Consider the following 10,348-nt stretch of genomic DNA (forward strand, 5'->3'; position numbering starts at 1 on the left):
GCAATTTATTTCAGTCGAAATGGTCTGAAATGTGAGAACAAACAATTTCTTTGCGCCATCTAGAAAGGAACATTACAGATATATTTGAAAGTTGATGGGGATAGATCTGGCTTCCTAAGAAGAATGCAGCATTCATTTTTATTTCATTTAGTCTCTATTTAATTAATTTTTTTAAATCTCCAGTCTTTTTTGGGACATCTGGTTGGAATATCATGAAAGATAGAAGTTTCTTAACTGCGTAGATTCAAACCATTCTCTACACAAAATGATTTACTCCACTTTTTAAACTAAGGGGAAAATAAATGAAATTTTTAAAGTAATGTACAGTGCTTTATCATAGTTTCCACTTATTGCTTTAAGGAGTTATTTGTGCAGTGACTGGTTAATTTTACCCTTGAAAAATGTAATGAATAGAGTTCATCTAGAGCAGTTACATAAATTCTAAATTATTTAATGCCTAACTACTTAATCTTGCGTTAAGAGTACGTATTATAGGTGTTTATATTGCTTGGGGTAAAATAAAGTTTAATTAGCACCCCTGAATTGCTCAAACAAAAAATAGCTCAATTGCTCAAAAAAATCTTGTTATGTTTGTTTCACGATAAGAATATGTTCTTAACGACTGAAAATGGTACAGTATTAAAATGTTTAACTAATCCTTAGAGTTCTTTAAAATATGAAATGATTTTACGAAAGATTGTAAGGATTAATGATTTTGAAAAATAATGAAATTAAAGTCGGAATTAAAAAGTACATTGAGATTAGCTGAATATCGATTACACAAATTGTTCAATATCGAAAAAAAATTTAATTTTCTGATCATTTTATATTTTGCTAATAGAAAATAGTTGCAAGTAGAATTTTTAGTCAAACACAATTGTTGGAGGCTCTTGATTACACAAATACTTTTGATTTCCAAAAAACAACAGCATTAGAATTGTCATATTTATTAGATTGTGTCAAATTTCCAACATATTAAATCAATTATCCTTCTTTGAAACCATAAGGCCAGAAGAAAAATGATGTTCTTATGAAGAGAAAAAAAAATGCTACGAAAAAGCACAAGAAAGAAACATGTAGGGTAGACAAGTGTGTGGAAAACCGCAAGATTTTGTTAGACTGGGATTGAGGAAAATTTTAGTGAAGAATAGGGAAACATTTTCGAAAGATCCTCTTTTTTTTCTTTTTTACATCTTTTGAGCTATATTATACAAAGAGTTGTGGTTTTTAGGAGATAGAGCGTTCGCCTTCCAAAAAGGTGACTAAACTCGAATCCAAATGATGACTGGTCGATATGAGTTCCGCACTCGACTCCTATTACCGTCAAGTTTATCAACGGAAATTTTCGTGGTTTTCCTCTCCATGCAACGCAAATGCTGGTTAATTCATCGAAAAGTCATCCATAAAGGCTAGTTTGTCCCAACGCTTGATCCAGGAGTTCCTTTATCTTCTAGGTTTGATTCAAAATTATAAGACTACGGAGTTGAACATTGAAAGTCGTAAACTCAAAATTGAACCGGCTATTCAACAGTGGTTATAAAATAAATGGTTATAAAATAATGGTTATAAAATAAAATATACTATATAATAAAATATATTATAAAATAAAATATATTATAAAATAAAATATATTATAAAATAAAATATATTATAAAATAAAATATATTATAAAATAAAATATATTATAAAATAAAATAAATTATAAAATAGAATATATTATTAAAATAAAATATACTATAAAATAAAATATATTATAAAATAACATATATTATGGTTATGAAATGAAATATATTAATAATTATTATTATCATTATATATTTTTCAGTTCTTACAACTTTTGGGTATCAAAATTTAAAGGAAAAACATTTAGTATCGTTAATTCTATAAAGAAATTAGCAAATTTAATCTTTAAATATTTAATCAATAAAATCTATATTCATATTTTCCAAATAATATTTTCAAAAGCTATAGCAAAACGTGCTTGGCATTTTGAAATACTAATGAACTTTTATCAGATAATTTATTTGTCATGAAGTATAAAAATAAAATAAACGTGGAATTTTAATATAAGACAAAATAGAATGACCAAACAAAGTTTTAGCAACTTCTAGATGTGGAATTAGTTGTTGAAATTTAATTTGCAAGAAAGGTTTAACAATAAACATCTGGAAGGCTTTTATAAACATCGATAGAACTCACTGTTCGCGAGTTCCATTTAATTTTGTGAATGGAAGAAAGAAAAATATATTCAGAAACGGGCAATTGCCCCTCTGAGAATCAAATGTTTACCCAAGCCTCTCATAAAAAGAGAAAACTAACGAAGTTCGCTTTTGATCCCAATAGAGTAATTTAAGGTAGTCTGTATTCGGCGCCATGAAATCTTGATCTTGATGAGGTCATTTTGGAAGAATTCGTAAAAGATCTTATTATAATACTTGGATATTTATTTAATCGAGATTGAAAATGAATTCTCATGTAATTTTAATATAATTCATGGATTAGCCTAAAGATATCATAAATCTATTGTAATAACAAAAAATACTGTTCTTTGGAACTTGCTTTGAGGGTTACGATTATGTGTATGAAATCTATATTTGTTTAAATAAGAATAACTGATTTGAGTAAAAATAACTAAGTGATTGATAGTAAGAATAACACGATGCATTGTTCAAGAAAAAAATTATGATAGGGAATTTTTACAGTCGGCATTTCAGTTTCTCTTTTTGTTAAATTTTTGTTGGAATAAAAATATAAAAACAACATTTTTCTTGTACATTTGGAAGCAATGAAAGTAAAAATTTGAAGCATTCAACGCAGCTTAAAATCTTTTTATTGGTTCAATTGTAATTTATTTAAATCGATATTTATTTAGCCAAATTGAAAATGAATTTTCATATAATTTTAATATCTAAAGATATCATAAATCTATTCTAGTGACAAAAAAAAATGTTCGTTGTAACTTGTTTCTATGGACACGATTATTTGTGGGTAACCAATATTTATTTAAGTAAAAATAACTGATGAATTGTTTAAGGTATCTAAGTACAAAAACATGATTTTATGCAGAATTTTCGTAATTGAGATTATTACAAATTTAGAATCCTTGTACTCTTAGCTTTCTAAAATACTTTACTTTTGGGTGCATTCTAATTATTTACAAAATTATAGCAGTTTTTGAGCAGGATGATAACAGAGGATAGACTAATGATTTTAAGTATTTAAATACGTTTATCTCAAAATCAGATTTTCTAATATTTTGCACCACCTTAAATATGATGTCTCACGTTGTTTTCAAAATAATTGTCTGCAATTTTCTACGAGTGCTTACGATTATTACACACTTGTTTTGAAATACGGATTAAGAGAAAAAAGTTTAATTTCGCTTTTTATGCATGCTCTTTTGCGAAAATATTTAAAAATTTGCTTTTTTATCTACATTGATCCATAACTTAGTATATGCACTTGCTTTTAATAAAATAATCCAAATAGTTGTTAGTCTTCTGAAAAAATCCTCACATTATTTTTTGTTTTAGGTGCTAGAAATTTTTTACAGTCTTTAGTGTGTAAAAATGCTTTATTTCTATGTAAAAATAGCCATTTTTTAATAATAATAATAATTTCGTTAGTTTTATAAGTTTAAACGCATAATAAAACAAATAAACTATTTTTTTAAATTTTGTATTAACATTTAGAAAAAAAGTTGTTGAAACTAATCGGATACCTTAAAATTATGATAAGAGATCTTTATTGTCGACATTTTATTTCTTCGTCATACAAAATGTTAGCCGGAATAAAAAAGTAAAACAACATTTTTCTTGTTTATTTAGAAATATTTTATGAAAATAAAGATTTAAGTGCTCAACTCAGCTGAAGATCAACTCATTGATTTAATCAAAATTTATTTAAATCATTATTTTTTTAACCGAAATTATAAATGAATTCTCATGTAATTTTTATATCATTTGCGGATGAGCCTAAAGATATTATGAATCTGTTGTAACAAAAAAAATGCTTTTCGGAATGTAATGAACATGTTTCTATTCTCGCAATTATATGCTGTAAACCTATAATAATTTATGTAAGATTACATAATAGATATGTAACATTGCATAAGAAAATTTTTATGATAAGAAATTTTTATTGTCGTCATTTCAATTTTTCGCTTTGCAAAATTTTTGCTGCAGTAAAAATAAAAACAGTTTTTTTTGTTTATTTAGAAACATTTAATGAAAATAAGGTTTCGAAGTATTCAACTCGGTAAAGAACCTTTCCATTGATAAGAAATTTACATGTTCTTGTAGAAATTGTAAATTAAAATCTGATTAATATCTTTATGTTAAATATACTATTTTCAATAGATTTATAATAATGAACAAACATAGTAAAAAAATCTAAATTCATAATTAAAAATACTAAATTCAAAATAAAAAATATGAATTCATTTTGCAATATATAAAATACTGAAATACTTTCTTTTTCAACTTCATATGTATAGTATTGAGGTTTTTGAGTTTTTCATGAAGTTGAGTGAGCCCTTGAAGACAAAGTCATTTTTTCTGGAAAAAAATTATTTTATGTTTCTGTTGAAATTCTAAATTTTAATTTTAATTTATCATGTTAAAGCAAACCTTTCTGCAAAATCATGAAATTGTGAAAACAATTATCACATTTAGTAATTTATAATTCTCTAAAATTATTATTAATTATAATTAAATATTAGTACCCAATATCAATATAAAATTAACAATGAAATTTTTTATTTTAAAATATTACTTGTTTTGAAGTTATTACATCGTTATTTCTTGAAGACTATATAAAAATAAAATATTTCAAATTTTGGTATGATGCACGTTGGTATACATCACGTGATATTCAGCTGACTGCATGAAATTGTTTTCAGCACAAAATTCCATAGTAAATTTTGTCTCAACAAATATTATTCTTTATTCTAGAATTTTACAGAACTAATTATGGTAGCACACGCTGGTATCTTTGAATTGGTCATTTTTAAAATATCACTGTATTATCCCCCCTTAGCTAACTTTTTATTTGAGTATATTGATTACTTAATTTATAATTAATTTTCGTAAAAACTTCGAAAGAAAGAAAATTTTAATGTTTTATACTATCATAGTTATATGTGCACCAAGTGCTACTTATAGAATAGAAAACAATTTAGCATTTAAATGAGTTTAGTTTTTTGCGTTAATTAAAAACAAAACTAAACACAGTTAATCGAATAAATTTATCTAATTAATAGGAAAGCTTAAGGTAATTATCTCGATAAATAAAGTCCTTTTAAGTTGCAAAACAGTTAGATAATAACACTTTTCTTTCCTTTTATTAATTAAATAAGCTTACTGGAGGAAGATTGGGAAACAGAAGCTAAAAATGGAGATAGTGCAAAGCATTTTTTATGAACACAACCATTTCTAAAACTGTTAAAATTTGTTATATTATTTATAGATAAGAGCAAAAAATGTTAGTTATGATTGAGTTTTCTTTTCAACCTATTTTCTATTGAAGTAGTGAACTTTTCATTAAAATGAGTGTTATTATACGCTGATTCAAATTGCTTGTTATTAAGTAGGAGTAAGCGTCCTATCGTTTACTTAAAAAAGGATCCTATTATTCCCGGTGTTATCAGATTTACACCAGGAAATGTAAAAGGGTTTACATAAGATATATTATGTGATAAGGAAATAAATGAGAAAACATCAATATCATTGGAATGTGAAAGCTTTTTTTCTCAACTTATTTCTAAACTTATCTAGATTTTAAATGTGTAAAAGAATTTTGAAACTTCTCACAATCTTATATTATCTTAATGCGCAGTAATAATAAACTATAAAAAGGTTAAGGATTTCTAATAAAGTAAAAAAAAATTATTAATCAGATATTTTTCAAATAATCATGGTAATATAGCACTTAAGTTTATTTCTATCTGTTATTTCGATGGTATTAATAGTAGATTAACGCGATTTTTTATTTTTAGAAGAAAAATGTTACATGTTAATGAAAAACACTGTCTTTAAAATCTTCAATAAAAAAAATATTTCCTAAAACTAGTTATCATAATAGGATGACTTTTGTTAAGACAATTCCTTTATAATTTGAAAAACTACGATATTTTTTCTTTTTTTGCAAATCAGCACATGACAAAAAAATTCTGGCAAAATTCTAGCTTTGTAAAACCAAATATACAATTTTCAAACCATTCATTTGGCAATTTTTCTTTCGTTTGATAATGGTTTAATGGAAGTTCTGAGTTTCAAAACTATAGTTCTTATTACCACACATTTAGTAAAAATTATAAAATTGAATAGTAAATTTAATATAATAAAAGGTTTTTGTGCTTCTTATTAACGTATTATGATAAAATTATTAAATTTTAACGCATTTACCAAATTTTGTCACATATTATTTATTCTCTTATTATATATTGCTTTTTTTCACCATATTTTCTTGGTAAGTTTACCAAAATAGTTTATGAAGGGCTTCGATAAGAGCTAAAATATTTTTGGTGTTCTCACAGAATCAGATATATGTTAAAGTTTACCATATTCTGGTAATGTTGACCATATTTCTTTCAGTATATAACTATAGGTTTTAGGACTTGAAGATTAATTCTTTACATTTTGTGAAACTCAATAATAAATTTTCCCCCACACCTTTTCTTGACCAATGACTTAGGAAGAAAATTTTTTGATCCTTTCTTATATTCTATCGAGCTTAACAGCTTTGTTTCAAATAAAATTTGCTTACAAACTTTTATGTAAGCAACACTAGAAAAGTAATTACATTTATTAAAGATTTGTAAAGCGTCTTAATCAGACACATTGTTATAAACAATTACTCACCAAAACTGGTTTCATCAAAATTTTATTTGAAATCTAAAAATAATAAGTTTTTTTGCAAATATTTATGATTTTTCGATTGATTTTTCATATTAGAAGTACAATAACAGATCTTTTTTAACGTATTTTTTTTAAAACAAATAATCCGCGAAGAGGAGAAATTTTTAATGTCTTCTTAGCTCCGATGAGACTTAAGAGCTTTGTTTCAAATAACAAACTTTTATGTAAATAACGCTAGAGGAGCAATAATATTTACCTAAGATATCTAAAGCGTCACAATCAGTCACATTATTAAAAACAAATATTAACCAAATCTAGTTTCATCATAATACAAAAATATTTTGCTTAAAAATTTTCTAAAATCTATTATAATAAGTGTTTCTGAAAATATTTTCGCATTACAAATGCAATAACAGATCTTTCATCAGGTAGTTTTTTAAACAATAACTTACTAAGGGAAATTTTTAATGTCTTCTTAGCTTCTATTAGATTTCATTTTGCTTCAAATAAAGCCTACTAACAAACCTTTATGCAAATAACACTTGAGGATTCAATAATATTTATCAAAGATATGTAAAGCGTCTTAATCAGATTCATTATTAAGAATAATTATCAACCAAACTTGTTTCATCATACACAGAGGAAGTAAGGATTGTCTAAACCAGTGGTTCCCAACCTTTTATGGACCATCGCCCCCCTCTTGGGGTTGGCTGACACATATCGCCCCTTTCTCTTTTTGCTCAAAAAACCATTCATTGCTGTTTGTGAGCAACCAAACACTGAAAATAAGTTATGTTATTTGATTTTAATTTAAATTGTAATGCAAATAAGGAGGCACATTTACCCTGTCATTTTTATTAATTAAAAAAAAAGATTGTGCATCTTTTTTTTCCAAAAAAGAAATGATATTTAAAACGGAATAATCAAAACAAAAGTACATTTTTTTAAATTCATATTTTAATGTAATCAAGAAAAAGTTGAAGCGTTAACAACTAAAATTTGAGGAAAAAAATGAAGAGGGAGAAAGTACACTTTTACCACTTCAATGACTGCCCTGTGCTTGGTGTATTTCAAGTTAAAGCTTGAATCAAGGCAGTAGCCAGAAAATTTTTTCGAGGGGGGGGGATATGGTAAGAAGCAATGACTGTTTCAGGCATACAAAGTAGGGGGAAAACATTGTAACAAATATTGTTTCTTCTGTTGTTTGCAAAAGTTAAACTAGTAATTAAAAAACATTACATAATACTTATTTTTCAATTAACATTACATAATAATTATAATCAATTTGTAAACAAAGTTTACAAAGACATGCGACGGAGATTTGAAGAAAATTTTTCGATTACTTTTTTAGGACAAACCGGAAATATGCTTAATAAAGTTAGTTAATAAAAGGTTTGATTCGACAGTTTTTGTTTTTCTTTTTACTGAGAGGCTCAAAGAAAGACTAAACAGTTTGAATCCCAGAATTTCTGGGGGGGGATTTATCCCGACGGTCCCCCCCCTGGCTACGGGCCTTGCTTGAATGTCAGGTTTTATGCTCATCAGATTTAAACACGGATATCCTTTGAAGCAAATGTCCAACCTATCTCTTTGTATTGTGAACAACTGGAAGACAGAACTAAATCCTCTCTCCACTAAATATGTTGACGGAAACGAGATGAGAAGCGGCTCAGTTCTATAATTGTGGATAAGTGTCCATAAGCTTTATCCAAGCTAACTCGTAACAGTATTTTTTAAAGACGACTTTAACCTCACAGTCATACTTCAAATCTAAAAACTCAGTCTACAAAGAGGAAGTGAGGTTATACACAACTTCAAAAGAGAAAGGATCAAAAATCCAATCCGGAATTTCTAATTTCATCAAATCTTTAAATCTTGATTCCATAAATGATCAAGGTGGTTAGTAAAAATTAAGATTTTATTTTCGAGAATCTCGATATCTGCCATTGAACACTTTTTTAGAGTTGGAAATTGCATTAGCTCTTTGTGACCAATGTTTGACTTGTAGATATCAAACTTGGCGATGAATGAAGATAAGCCTTGATAATGTTCATTTTATTTTCTTGAAGTTTTGCGTTGATTTCCTTCATTTTTTCAAAACAATCAGTTTCCAACTTTTGTTGCTTCAAACTCTCACTTAAAACAGGATCAGTGGTGTCGAGAAACTCAGTAACCGAATTAGTTTCCGGCTTAGTTTCCTTTTGAAAGCCATCTCACAGCTGTATGTAGGAGCAGGAATTCGAAATCTTCATCATTTTCATGGCAAAGTTCTCGGAACACACGGTTATTAGGAGAATTAGCTTTTATTTTATTGATGGCAGAAATAATCAATTTATCGCAGCCAAAAATTGACGATGAATGACATAATGAATGGTGAGATAACTTTCGGTACTTCTTTTTTAAGGTGACCAAAAACCCAGTATGACAACCAGACATGGTTGGAGCACTATCTGCTGCACAAGCACTTATATTTGTGAGGGGAATTCCTTTTACCTCAAAATAATCTTTGACCAATTTAAAAATCGACGTAATCCAATTTAAAATCCTTTTGTATCTGTGTTCAAAATTCTTGTAAACAACATTTCCTCGTTAATCTCCTTACTCTCATTTATAAATCTAACGTAAGCTAAAACAGCTTTGTTACCTATCACAGTTGATTCATCAATCTGCAACGCAAATTTACCTTCTTTCTGAAATTTGATGAGTTTTGATTCAACGTCAGCGGCCATCTCATCAATACGCCTGAAACAGTATTATTGCTCAGAGGAACAGAGTGACTTATCAGATTTCCGCCTGCGATACCAAAACGTATGACGAAAACGATCCTGCACTTGAATTTTTTTTTAAATTTTTAACTATCATAATTCTTTGTCTACACAAGAACCAGAGGTTTCATATATATTTTCAATTTCAATCTCAGATAGCTTTTATTAATATTATTATCAATTTTTATCTTTTGAGTACTCGTCGCCCCCTGATCGCCCCCCTAAGGATTATCGCCCCCTTTGGGGCGATCGCCCCCAGGTTGGGAACCACTGGTCTAAACTACTCTGGTAAAATTTACTATGTTTCTGGGCCTATTGGAACACCAAAAAGGTGGGTCATTTTTACCAACGCGATTCGATCATGAGTTTGGTAAAATTAACAATAAAATATGTTTCTACTATGTATGATAAAATTTGGTAACTTTTCAATGATAACTTTCAGCATTGAATAAAAACTATTTATTCGATTAAATTTATTATTCAGTTTTGTATATTTTACTAGTTCTGTGGTAATAAGAACTCTAATTTTGAAAAATGAAATTTCAAATCATGAATGGAAAAATAATCAAATGATTTGGTTTTATTAAACAAGAACTATGTTTTTTTTTTACCCGAAATATCATTACCATACAGTACGGTTATTTTACCAGAATTGTTTTCTTCGTGTCATAAAACCAACTTTTGTTAAAAGAGGTTTTTTTTAAATCTGGAAGTAGTGTGTTTTTT

Source organism: Parasteatoda tepidariorum, chromosome 7 (assembly GCF_982258835.1).
Source record: "Parasteatoda tepidariorum strain Cologne lab strain chromosome 7, Ptep-v5.0, whole genome shotgun sequence".
Taxonomy (NCBI): Eukaryota; Metazoa; Arthropoda; class Arachnida; order Araneae; family Theridiidae; genus Parasteatoda; species Parasteatoda tepidariorum.